Source organism: Mytilus trossulus, chromosome 4, assembly GCF_036588685.1.
Source record: "Mytilus trossulus isolate FHL-02 chromosome 4, PNRI_Mtr1.1.1.hap1, whole genome shotgun sequence".
Lineage (NCBI taxonomy): Eukaryota > Metazoa > Mollusca > Bivalvia > Mytilida > Mytilidae > Mytilus > Mytilus trossulus.
This window is the reverse complement of record NC_086376.1, coordinates 68,643,539-68,657,877: the sequence shown is the minus strand read 5'-3', so window position 1 is coordinate 68,657,877 and position 14,339 is coordinate 68,643,539. Positions and strand designations below refer to the sequence as shown.

The 14,339-nt window shown below is 32.4% G+C and overlaps 1 long non-coding RNA gene across 1 annotated transcript; it reads right to left on the bottom strand.

The window, feature by feature from the left end:
• Nucleotides 1-937: 937 nt before the first annotated feature.
• On the bottom strand, nucleotides 938-6,747 carry LOC134714142 (uncharacterized). The gene is made up of 3 exons (XR_010106498.1): nucleotides 6,655-6,747; nucleotides 5,099-5,178; nucleotides 938-1,049 (listed from the first exon to the last, which is right to left on the bottom strand). It is a non-coding gene; the product is annotated as an uncharacterized LOC134714142 (long non-coding RNA).
• Nucleotides 6,748-14,339: the final 7,592 nt, after the last annotated feature.

Genomic DNA, 14,339 nt, shown 5'->3' with positions numbered 1-14,339 from the left:
CCTTGGACCACCACCTAGAAGAAACTACAACAAAAAGACATACAAACACACACACACAATCTTATCTTAACATACCTTCACTTCCAATCCTTGGACCGCCACCTGGAAGAAACTATGACAAAAAGACATACAAAAAAGCACACAATCTTATCTTAACATACCTTCACTTTTAATCCTTGGACTACCACCTAAAAGAAACTAGGACAAAAAGACATACAAACACACACACACAATCTTATCTTAACATACCTTCACTTCCAATCCTTGGACTGCCACCTAGAAGAAACTATGACAAAAAGACATACAAAAAAGCACACAATCTTATCTTAACATACCTTCACTTCCAATCCTTAAACTGCCACCTAGAAGAAACTATGACAAAAAGACAAACAAACATGCACACAATCTTATCTTAACATACCTTCACTTTCAATCCTTGGACTGCCACCTAGAAGTAACTAGGACATAAAGACAAACAAACATGCACACAATCTTATCTTAACATACCTTTACTTCCAATCCTTGGACCGCCACCTAGAAGAAACTAGGACAAAAAGACATACAAACATGCACACAATCTTATCTTAAAATACCTTCACTTCCAATCCTTGGACCGCCACCTAGAAGAAACTAGGACAAAAAGACATACAAACATGCACACAATCTTATCTTAACATACCTTCACTTTCAATCCTTGGACTGCCACCTAGAAGAAACTAGGACAAAAAGACATACAAACATGCACACAATCTTATCTTAACATACCTTTACTTCCAATCCTTGTACCGCCACTTAGAAGAAACTAGGACAAAAAGACATACAAAACATGCACACAAACTTATCTTAACATACCTACACTTCCAATCCTTGAACCGCAACCTAGAGAAAACTAGGACAAAAAGACATACAAACATGCACACAATCTTAACTTAACATACCTTCACTTCCGATCCTTGGACCGCCACCTAGAGGAAACAAGGTCAAAAAGGCATACAAACAAGCACACAATCTTATCTTAACATACCTCACTTTCTGATCCTGGACGTCACCTAAAACGTTAAAATGAAATAGATGACCATACCTCAATTTCAATTCTTTGAAGTAACTTATAGAAAATGAAAATGAATAAAAAAAAAGAAGAAAGAAATACTCCTATAGAAAATAGAAATAAAAAACAGCATACATATGAAAACATATAAAATGAAACAGATATAAAACATGAAAACATATAAAATGAAATAGATAAACATAAATAACTTTCAAGTCTTTGAAGTAACCTATACTATATATTTCCTACAGGCTCAAAAAAAATAAAGAAAATTAAAAACCAAATTGCACGTCTTTCCACAAGTGAGGATAATTTTAATAGTATTCTTAAAATTCTAATTGGAATTGGATTACCTCCCTTATACTGTTTTTAAATTGTCTAAATTGTCCTTTAAGCAGAAACCCTTGTCCCCCTTTTTTTGCCCCTAATTGCTTAATGATTTGTTCCATTTATGCCACCTATAACCATCCTTTGTAGTATGGAAACTTGTGGTATCATTTCAGAGCGATTTATACACTTTTAAAAAGACAAGTTATTGGCTGAAAACTACAAAAATGCTTATTTAGTTGGGCCCCTTTTTTTGGACCCTCACTTATTGAAATTCTTGGAGCAAGAACCCCAAAACTCAATTCCAGCCTTTCCTTTGTAGTAAGAAACCTTGTAGTATAATTTCAGAGATATCCTGATACACTTAAACACAAGTTATTGTCTGTAAACTAGAAAAATTTGTAAGGGTTCCGCGGAACCCAGTGTCTCGCCTACTTTTGCTGTTAATCACACACTCATCAAAAATGATGAAAAAAATCAATAAAATTATTCCTCTAGATACTATCTTTTGATTGTCAGAAGCTTCTGGCCAAGTTTGGTAAAAATCCAGGCTAGTTTAAGAATCTTAAAAATGTTTTAAATACTTTAACTGCAGACTATGTAATGTTAACTGGAAGAAAAACTAAGTCCATTTATAAGTAAAATATGGGAAAAACGGAATTTTTTTTCTTTCAAATTTACTCCTGGATACTATCTTCTGATCATAAACAAGCTTCTGTCCAAGTTTTTTACAATTCCAGGATAGTTTAAGAAAGTTATTAAAATTTTAAAAACTTTAACCACAGAGTGAATGTAATGTTCCCTGGCAGAAAAAACGAAGTCCATTTAAAAGTAAAATACGGAAAAAATGGAATTTTATTTTTACAAAATTATTTTTTGGATACTATCTCCTGATCATAAAAAAGCTTCTGGCCAAGTTTTGTACATTTCCAGGATAGTTTAAGAAAGTTATTAAAATTTTAAAATCTTTAACCACAGAGTGAATGTAATGTTTCCTGGCAGAAAAAACTAAGTCCATTTATAAGTAAAATACGGAAAAAATGGAATTTTATTTTTACAAAATTTACTTCTGGATACTATCTTATGAACATAAACAAGCTTCTGTCCAAGTTTCCTACAATTCAAGGATAGTTTAAGAAAGTTATTAAAATTTCAAAAACTTTAACCACAGAGTGAATATTTGTGGACGCCGCCGACGACGACGCCGACGGAATGTAGGATCGCTATGTCTCGCTTTTTCGACTAAAGTCGAAGGCTCGACAAAAATGATTCTTTTTGGCCCTTTTTTGGTCTCTTATTCTTAAATGTTCAGGGATATTAACCCGAGACTGACACCAAACCTTTCCTTTATCATATAGAACCTTAAGGTACAATGTCAGAGGGACCCATACAATTAAACAAAAGTTATTGCCACAAAACTTAATTCCTCAACTGTTTGCTCCAGAACCCTTAAATAAATCCCAATCTTCTACTTAAATGATATGAACATTATGGTACAGTTTCAGAGTAATTGAAATACTTATACACAACTTCTTGTCCTGACACAAGATAAATGTATGTTTTGGACCCTGGAAATCAATCCCAACCTTCTTTTTGTGGTTATAAATTATTGATTTTTATTTATTTATACTAAAGTTATTATCCAAAAACCATCCGTCTTTGGTCAACGTTGACAATGACGACGTGATACCAGTATACAACCCCAAAAATTTTTGCATTCGTATAAAATCTTTTAACAAGAGTGAATGTAATGTTTCCAGGCAGTCAATTTATAAGTAAAATGTGGAAAAACAGGATATTTTTAACAACAAATTTACTTCTGGATACTATCTTATGATCACAAACAAGCATCTGTCCAAGTTTGGTAGAAATCCAGGATAGTTTAAGAAAGTTATTAAAATTTCAACAAGAGTGCACAGTGTCTCGCCTTCTTTACTAATCATTGATATTATGTTGACAGTCCTAAGTATAAAGCTTTATTACAACTGTCACATAAACTTAAATTTAACCAGGACAAGAGTGCATATGCTGAAATGTCTCGCCTTCTATACTAATCATTGATTATCGTGTTAAGTATAAAGCTTTATTACAACTGTCACAAAAACTTAACCAAAACATTGAGCAACGAACCATGAAAATAAGGTCATGGTCAGATGAACCATGCCAGGCAGGCATGTATACAGCTAATAATTCTTCCATACAACAAATATAGTTGACCTATTACTTATGGTTTAAGAAAAACAGACCAAAACACAAAACTTAACACTGAGCAATGAACTGTGAAAATGAGGTCAGGGTCAAATAAAGCCTGTGTGACTGAAATAAAAATCATACAATATTTCCATACACCAAATATGGTTGACCTATTGCATAGTATAATTTCAAGTAATAATAAAAAAAAACAAACTCAAAAACGTAACTGTGACCAATGAACCATGAAAGTTTGAGGTCAAGGTGAGATGACACCTGCCAGTTACATGTACACCTTACAATAATTCTACGCACCAAATATAGTAGACCTTTTGCATACAGTATAAGAAAAACAGACCAAAACACAAAACTCAACTATAACCACTGAACCATGAAAATGAGGTCAAGGTCAGATGACACCTGCCAGTTAGACATGTACACCTTACAGTCCTTCCATAAACTGAATATACTAGACCTTTAATTGTTTATAGTATCTGAGATATGGACTTGACCAGCAGAGCTTAGCCTTGTTCACTGATCCACTAAATGAGGTCAAGGTCAAGTAAAAACTGTCTGACCACAAACCAAATTTAGTTATCTCATTACTTATAATAAGGGAAAATTCAACATTACAAAAATGTAGTCACTGAACTGTGTAAATGAGGTCAAGCACATTAGACATGTGACTGACAGAAACTTCGTAACATGAGGAATCCATATACAAAGTATGAAGCATCCAGGTCTTCCCCCTTCTAAAATATAAAACTTTTAAGAAGTTAGCTAATGCCGCAGCCTCCCCAGCCACCTGATCACTATCCCAGGTGAGTATGTTGCAGACTGACTTGTATAAACCCTAAAACCAAAGTTCAGAAATTCTTGTATTGTAGTTCCTGAGAAAAAAGTGGTGAAAATTTTCAACTTGGCCATCAGGTGTAAAATGATACATGTGTTCGGTAAACAGGAAGTTGCTTAGTGATGAATCTGAAAATGTATCATTTGGTATAGCTGATATAAATATCAACCCGAAACCAAATTTCAGAAATCCTTGTCTTGTAGTTCCTGAGAAAAAGGAGACAAAAAATATTCATTGGGACGGACTGACTGGTGAACTGATGGCTGGATCGACAAGACAGAGGTAAAACAGTATCAGTATTACCTACCCCACCTCCTTTTTCAAAGCGGGGGCAAAATGAATAGTAAAATGTTAATATTTTTTAACTATGAGATTTTAAGTTATTAGAACATATATATTATAGACATTAAGTAACTATATATAATTGTACTACTGTATATATAAATTATAAAATATATTTCATTCGAGTATAAATTTGAAAAGGAAATTTTGGACTATTATTTGTAATGATTTTCAAGCTGTTTCTCCAACCAATTTGAAAACTAATTTTCAAGCTGTTTCTCCAACTAATTTGAAAACTAATTTTCAAGATGTTTCTCCAACTAATTTGAAAACTAATTTTTATTATCTCACAAATTTTAACATAGTTTTAAATACAATTGTAATGAGCAAATACTTACGGGTACATCATTATCTGGCAACTAAAATGAAACTGTCTTCCTTCAGGCGTAGGACTGAACTTTCATCTGGGCTCATCCATCTGTAATACAAAATAAAATTATTCTTAAATTTATGAGACAACAGTTTAGTAAATAAGAATAAAAATATACTTATATCAAAGTAATTTGAAGATATCCAAATTGACAATCAGAAACTTTTCTTTCATTCAGTTAGACTAAATTAGAGAAAAGATTTCCAAAATGAGTGTCAATTGTTAGATAATTATTAATTACCTGACAACTGTCACTATAATCCCCGCAAATACTATTTGCAGGGATTTCCCCCATGGAGGCTCCCAAATTGAAATTTTGAAAGAGCAATTTTGTTCACAATTTTAAACAAAACAATTAATTTTACAATGATTCAAGTTTATAATTGTATGAAGAAGCACAGGCATTTGTCTCAGAAATTTTTTTCCTACATACCTTCTACCTTAATATAACACAGGTATGTAGGATTTTTTTTCTGTGACAAGTGCCTATGTGGAGAAGCCAAAAAATAACATTAAAATGTTTTTGAAGGCTCCTTGAAGGTTTTTTAGACAATGACAGTCATCTTGCATGCAAAACCCCCATGGGCATTTTGAAAAGTTGGCAGATATGAATTAAGATCTGACTGCCACGAACGCATGATACAATGGACGCTTTTTAAAGTTCCAGGTCATAAACGTTATAAATTTATAAAAAACAAGAGTGCACACACTGAAATGTCTGGCCTTTTTACTAATCATTGATAATTGTTTATAGTCCTGACTCCTAAATATAAAGCTACATGTATATAAAAACTGTCACATAAACTTTTAACCACGAAAACTAAACATTGACCAATGAACCATGAAAATGAGGTCAAGGTCAGATGAATCATGCCAGACAGACATGTACAGCTAACAATTCTTCCATACAACAAATATAGTTGACCTATTTGCTTATAGTTCAAGAAAAACAGAGCCAAACACAAAAACTAACAATGAGCAATGAACCATGAAAATGAGATCAAGGGCAGATTTTTGTTTATTGTTTATTGCAATTGTGTGATAAAAACATCTCAATGTACTGATTTTACCCGTAATTGGTCCACTATTGAAAAAAATTATCTTTAAAATCGTATCTTATTTTATAAGTTGTCAGTACAACAAAGATGATAGACTCAACTATACAATCATGTAAAGCATTGAATAAGGTTTATACTACATAATACTTAATAGACCTTTTTTTTTTATTTCTATTTACATTTTATTTCTATCATCTATGAATGTTATTTCAAATCGATTTAATAAAAAAGAAAAACATGCATGCGGCGTGCGGGTCGAGTAGACCCGCCAGGGAAAATATAGTAGTGTAACATATTCAAAGCAGATTACTGAATTATGAAATTTGAATGTTAAATATTTCTAAATTGTCTTTTTACAAACTCGTTTTCGACATCCACCGATATAAATTTGACATTCATTTTGTGCAACACTTAATTTTCCATTAATTTGTTAACATGTTATCATTAAAGAAAGAATAAAATCTACCTTATGCAAGAGACTTTCCAACCAAAGTGATATTTATCCTAAGTGAACAGCCTGTTTCGTGTAACTAGTAATTCAACATGAATTCCATGATAAAGTGTTCACAAATTAGAACAAAAGAACTAACCCGCCAAATCATAGTGCCCAATAAATAGCCGTGAGGTATTTTGTCCAATGAACCATGAAGCCTAAATACAGTATTGTGAAATCTGTTCAAGTTAAAAACACAAGTTTAACCTTTCTAAAGGCGTATCAAAAAGATACGCCAACTTTTGTTATTTTTTTTTTTTTTTGGTGATTTTTAGGTTCAAAGACACTAGAAAAGGATAAAAAAAAATTCATCGATGTATCAATTAGTTTTTTTAGTTTTCAGAACAACAGCATTTTGAACCATTCCAAGACTGTATTATAAGGCTCTTAAATTGAGAAAAACTGTTTTCAGTCCTGAAACGGTCAGGTAGGCTGTTCCCTGTTCCACAGAGTAGCAGCTGCAAATTCAAAACTTTTCTTACCAGACTAAGTAGTTTTTACATGTGTTATATCCAGTATATTTTCATATCTGAAAGAATATTTAAATTGCAATATTTTATATTTAATAGATCATGTAAACAGACAGGTACTTATTCATTAACTTTATCAAAAGTTTCCATTACCATTGATTGATTGATTACTGGTTGCTTAACCATTACCATTGATATTTGTCTGTTAATATGCAGTGAAGGCATCTTAACCTTTTCAAGCAACTGTTGATATGAGCTTGAATGGTCTTCGTACACGAAACTTAGTGCTCTTTCTTGCACTTTTTATTTTTGGAATTTTTATTGTTACAGAATTGCCATGCCAAAGGATAGAACCCTGGGGAACCCCTTTATGAATGTAAGCCTAACTGCTAAGAATACTATTATTTTATTTTTTTGTTTCCTGTTTGTGAAATAAGATTTAAGAAGTAAAATAGAAGGAAAAAGGACACCATATATCTGGTGTTGATTTATCAAGCAGAATTTCATATGGTATACGTAACAATCAGACCTTCGAAAGGTCCCCTAGAACAGCAGTTATATAGTGGTTGTTATCTAACGCTGCACGCTTACCTTCTAACAGTCGTAACAGTGTGGTCTGACATCAATGGCCAGGTCTAAAAGCACACGGATAAGCGAGATAAAAAATATTTCCCCAAAAAATTACCAAGTTGAATTTCAAACACTTTTTCATAAATTTTAGAAGAAAAAAATGGAAGAATCGGCTGACAGGCTTTTTATTGGCTTTGTCAAGTTGGTTGTTGTTGTTTTTTGTGTTTTTTTTTTGCAGTGCTGTTACTTGAGCCTACTTGAGTCTATCAGGAAATACACCAGTTTCTAAAAATAGCTTTATCAATTTTGTTAACTGCGGCATGATAAAAGGTTTACAATATTATATTACGTTCTTTTGCTTTCTGTTTGTTTTCAACTTATGAGGTTGTGGTATAATACTAATCCCTTACTGGACGGAATGTGCTAAATTTACATACGATGAAGACATAATCTATCAATTCTTAAAATGTGCATTCAAACCACTACCAACGTATAAGTGTTCCGATTCATATATAGAAGTTCCACTGGAAACTTTGTTATAAACAGTGCCATTATACCTATTCCTGTTGGAACAAATATTCCATACCATTTATTCCGTTAGGAACATATACTGTAACATTTATTCCTGTGGAAATACTATTCAAGAAAATTTATTCCTTTTGGAACTTATATTATGAAGGAACTTATATTCCGTGACACCACCAATACTATATATATTATACAATACACTGAATGTGAGCATCATAAGGTAACCATCAAACATAGCGGCAATTTTTTTTTTACATTAAAAAAACCCGTTTAGGTCGAATTCAACTACCAAACTTTCATGACTCACTTTCAAAACTTGATAGATTTAGATTAGATTTTCTGTAACGTCTCATGTTTAATCATGTTAGACACACAATATAGACCATTTAACACAGATTTTCTAGTGTATGTCCCTGGTACAGGGCTTGTTTTCTATTGATAACCAGAAATGTAAATTTAACTTTATGCCTAACGTGGGGCAAATTTTAAAATTCAATAATGCTTTCTTCTTAGCAAGCTAATGTTTTACAGGCAATGAAAATGGTGGATAGATGTTTGAAATCAGACAATTTTGCCTTGTCATTTTGTATTTTCCGCATTTCACTTACATTAATTGTTTGTTTGTTGTATGTACGCATTTTTTACAAAAGAAACTTTATATTGTACTTAAAGGAAGGAACAGATATGGGGACAAGTTTGACGAAAAAATAATGTCGATTTTTAGCAGAGAATTCACTCCAGCGAAGCAAAGTGTTGCCGAATTCAAGTTTCCTCTTAATGAGTTTGAACGCATCGCAAGGGAAATAAAGGAATTGGAAGAAAAAGATAGAAGAGAAATACTTGAAGAAGAATTAAAGAAAGCAACCGAGAGACATTCTACTGATACAACTGAAACATAGTGATATTGCAAGAACAAACTCAGATAAAATTGACACAGAAGCAGCCGAGATGATAGATTATAGAGCATCAGTAGACCAGGATACATGCACTATATCACCAGGTATTGACAACTACACGAAGCCAAACAAATTTGCACTATACGTATAACTATTTCATTTTATAAGTGTCGATCGATCGTAAAGAAACTAGTGACACAATCAATTAAGTCAGAAAAACTGATATTCAATTTAATGATTGACAACATAACCTTAGACTGGTTCCTGTATCTTTTTACGGATTCACGATCTGTTGTATATTTTCGATAAGTAAAGTAATACAGCCGATTTATTGAGTGTGTAGCTATAAAGGTATTATCTTTGGTTAGCTTGCTTACTATATAGCCTAGTCCTACAGACAGATACATTGGTTATATGTCGAACTAGTATATTCTAAAGGAAGGTAGGTTGCCTAACCTAATAATGACTTCACGGTTCAGCAAGCAAGCAAGCTAACCAAAGATATTACCTTTAGCTACACACTCAATGAAATCGACTGTAATCGATATTTAAATATGACAGTTCTGTTGTAGCTTCAGTAGTAGTTGTTGTAGCAGTATTATTATAGAAGTAACAGTATTTTTGGAGTCTTTTTCCGAACATTTATTTTAATTAACCCTTTAGACTACATTTAATATTTATTATTACAAGTTTATTCCGAAAAACCTTTGTGGATACAATGGTATAACAGAAAACAATAACAACAAAGTAACCCTCTGTCACAGCAATGGTGAAACAAGAGGTTTTAATTGAAACATTTAAACATGTACCGGATTGTCTTTAAAAAATGATTAGTAGTAAAGCAATAACTTAACAAAATAATGTTCCCTTTTCTCTTTAAAATAGAATCTCTTGGTTTCTTGTTTATAACACTGTTAATTGTTAGGTATTTCTTCTAGAATCGTCTGCGTTCTTTATTGTTTGGTAGTCAAATCTTGTTTGGACACGTGGGAACCTTTTGAGCTGTGATAATTGATGTTCATTTGTTGATCTTTCGTTTTGCTGAGGTATATTTCTCCGCTGAATAAAACTCAAAACATCATGTACATTTTCGTTTCCAACTCCTTCGGTGTTTGGTTTGTACAAATCACCATCAATGTACAATTTGTCTCTTACCATACGTACTTTTCTTTTTTCTTTTCTTGCCTGTTTTGCAACTGGGTATAACATTTTTCGTTGTTGTTCTATTTCTTTTGGATATTGTTCTTTAACTCCGAAAGTTGTCTCTTTCAATTTATATCCGTTTTTCAGCACAATTTCTTTGTCCTTAAATGATACAAATTTTGCTAATATCGGACGATTACCTCTGAGACCTCTTTTTCCGAATCGATGGACGCATACGAAGTTGACTCTTTTGTGAATATTTAACTTTTGTTTGATAAAAGAATTCAGTAAACATATTTTGTTTTGTTTTTAAGGTTCGGTGATTCCAAAAAGGAGTGGGAAAATAATTGCAGTGAATCCCTTCATTACGAAGAATTTCATCAATTTCAAATATCGGGTACGTAACACTCAACCGTAGTACACTCTAATCAACAATAACACTGAACAAGAATTTACAGCAAAATGCCTTGAGTGTGTAGGTAAAGGTTTTATCTTTGGTTCGCTTGTTTGCTACTGAACTGGGATTAGGTATACTACCCTCCGTTAAGAGTAGACTAGTTCAACAAATAACAAATTTATCTGTCTGACCACAATTATCGGATACCTAACACTGATCGAGACCTAGGATTCTAGAACACACTTTTTGTGCAACTCTCATATTGTACACCTATACTGACACAGACAAATAAATAGCAGATTGAAAATGTTAGAGATGTTCAGAAATTAAGTTGGTGACAACACCTGCGAAACTTTAAATTGCAATTGTTCAAACAATACACAAGAAACTTGGGTCTATTTTCCCCATATAACCTAACTTTTTGATAATTCTAGTAAATGAAATTAAAATAGTTAAGACAAACAAATCTGACATTTAAATTGCCACATGTGGATCAGGATCTGCTGACCCTTCCAGAGCCCCCGAGATCACTCCTAGTTTCTGGTGGGGTTCGTGTTGCTTATTTATTAGTTTTCTATGTTGTGTCATGTGTACTATTGTCTGTCTGTTTGTCTTTTTCATTTTTAGACATGGCGTTGTCCTTTTTTTTTAATTTATGAGTTTGACTGTCCCTCTGGTATCTTTCGTCCCTCTTTAAAGACGTATGAAGACAAAGACAACTAAACACATTTATTCAAAAACCAGTTGTTGGCATAACACGGGTTTTGTTCTTCTCATATATGTTATGATGGTATGATACTAAACCCCTAACGGGAAGGATTGTGTCTGATGTTCATATGATGAAATCATAATCTTTCAGTCAGTTTAATTGAAGTCTGGAGCTGGCATGTCAGTTAGCTGCTAGTAGTCTATCGTTATTTATGTATTATTGTCATTTTGTTTATTTTCTTTGGTTACATCTTCTGACATCAGACTCGGACTTCTCTTTAAACTGAATTTTAATGTGCGTATTGTTATGCGTTTACTTTTCTACATTGGCTAGAGGTATAGGGGGAGGGTTGAGATCTCACAAACATGTTTAACTCCGCCGCATTTTTTGCGCCTGTCCAAAGTCAGGTACGGGGCGCCGAATGGGACTCTTGTGGTTTTGTACTCAAAATTCAATTTTGAACGGACAAAAGTGACTTTTGTTCAACAAAAATGAGTTCAGTTTAACAAAATTTGTATCATACTACTAATTTAAAATTTTGTCATACAAAATTATCTATCAGCGGACAAAAGTTACTTTTGTCATGACAAAATTCATTTTTGTTACACAGACTTGACTTTTGTTACCTAATTTGAAAAGTGAATTTTGTATTCAAATTAGTTTAGTTTTGTTTCTGTGAACTAATTTGCATACAAAATCGACTTTTGTTACACAAAATTGACTTTTGTTACACAAAATTGACTTTTGTTACACAAAATTGACTTTTGTTACACAAAATTGACTTTGTTACACAAAATTGACTTTTGTCTCAACAAAATTGACAAAATTGACTTTTGTCTCAACAAAATTGACAAAATTCAATTTTGTCTCAACAAAATTGACAAAATTGATTTTTGTCTCACGAAAGTCAATTTTGTCTCATGAAAGTCAATTTTGTCATCACAAAAATGAATTTTGTCGTCACAAAATTGACAAAATTGACTTTTGTTTCAACAAAATTAACAAAATTGACTTTTGTCTCAACAAAATTGACAAAATTGATTTTTGTCTCAACAAAATTGACAAAATTGACTTTTGTCTCAACAAAATTGACAAAATTGACTTTTGTCTCAACAAAATGGACAAAATTGACTTTTGTCTCAACAAAATTAACAAAATTGACTTTTGTCTCAACAAGATTGACAAAATTGACTTTTGTCTCAACAAAATTGACATAATTGAATTTTGTCTCACAAAAGTTAATTTTGTCTCACAAAATTGAATCTGACCTCACACAATTGACTTTTGTGATTTAATTTCCATATCAGGTAACAAAAGTGAATTTTGTATGCAAATATGTTTATATTTGCATTCCTTTTAGACAAAATTGACTTTTGTCATGACAAATATGAATTTTGTCTACAAAAATGAATTTTGTCTACACAAATGAATTTTGTCATCACAAAATTGAAGTTCTCACAAAACAAGTCTGTAGCGTGACATAGTTTTGTAGACAAAAATGATTTTGTTATGACAAAATTGAATTTTGTACAAAACCACAAGAGTCCCATTCGGCGCCCCGTAACAGGAGCCTCTGTATTATTTTTATTTTAGTTTCTTATGTACTATTTATTTGGAAATTAGTATGGTGTTCATTATCACTGAACAAGTATATATTTGTTTAGGGGCCAGCTGAAGAACGCCTCCGGCGTTGAAGACCTATTGGTGACCTTCCGCTGTTGTTTTTTTTACCCCATTTCCATTCTCAATTTTGAATATAGGTACACTGCACAATACAACGTGTAACTTTTAACATTCCTTCATTTCAGGAAACAATTCAGCAGAGTTTATCACTAAAACAAAACGAACAAATTAAAAAAGAAGAGAGACTTAACACCAGAACGGTAACTAAATTGGAGAAGAAAAGGATAAAGGAAGAAGAAATTATCTTTAAGAAGTACCTAAAGGTAGCCAATAGGAGGATGAAAAAATACAAAAAGGAAAGCAGGAACTAGCTGAAAAAAAGGAGAGGAGGGAAACAAAAAGAAACTTAAAAAGGAACAAAAGGAACGAGCAAGACTCGAAAAGAAAGAAATGAATATGCTTCACTGAGTTATTTTTGTTTTATTGTAACACTTTAAAGTTATCCATTATATATTATTTCTAAAATAATCAGCAGCTATAGGTTCTGTTTTCTAATGATTAAACGGTTCATTGTAAATATTATATGTAGATAGCCTTTCGCTAATGATGGTATTTTTGTTAATTGAATTTCACAACAACTGGATAGTTTTTCAACTGTTAGTTTTTTTTTACTTTGTTCTGGATTTAATACTGACTAATACCACCGGTTTTAGCAATGAGAACATTTTGCACCATACATATAGAACACAACTACAATATGAGTAAGAAGTCTGTAAAACAGGGCTTGTAATTTTTTGGTGTATATCTTGATTTACCGTTTGTACATTGATGTGGTCATTAGTTTTCTTGTTTATATTGTTTAACATTTGTCATTTCATGGCTATTTCTAACTGATTTAAGTTTAGTTTTTTTCTGATTGTAAAAATGTTGTATGGTAAGCTTTATTTCTTTTTCACCATTTTGTCTAGAGCTGGTGTCTGATTATCAATCATACCCCCTTTTCGTTTCTTTTTTTAAAGAATAATGACAACAGTTTGGTTTTAATTTTCATTTATGTATGTGCATGTAACAATATAAAACAGTACTTATATATTTGTAAAATAAATAACTTCAGATTTTATTGGTTATGTAGAGCCCAGGTGGTCGTGTGGTCTAGAAGGACGGCTGCAGTGCAGGCGATTTGGTGCCACGATATCACAGTAGCATGGGTTCGAATCCCGGCGAGGGAAGAACCAAAAATTTGCAAAAGCAAATTTACAGATCTAACATTGTTGGGTTGATGTTTAGACGAGTTGTAATCTCATTCTATCATTACTATTGGT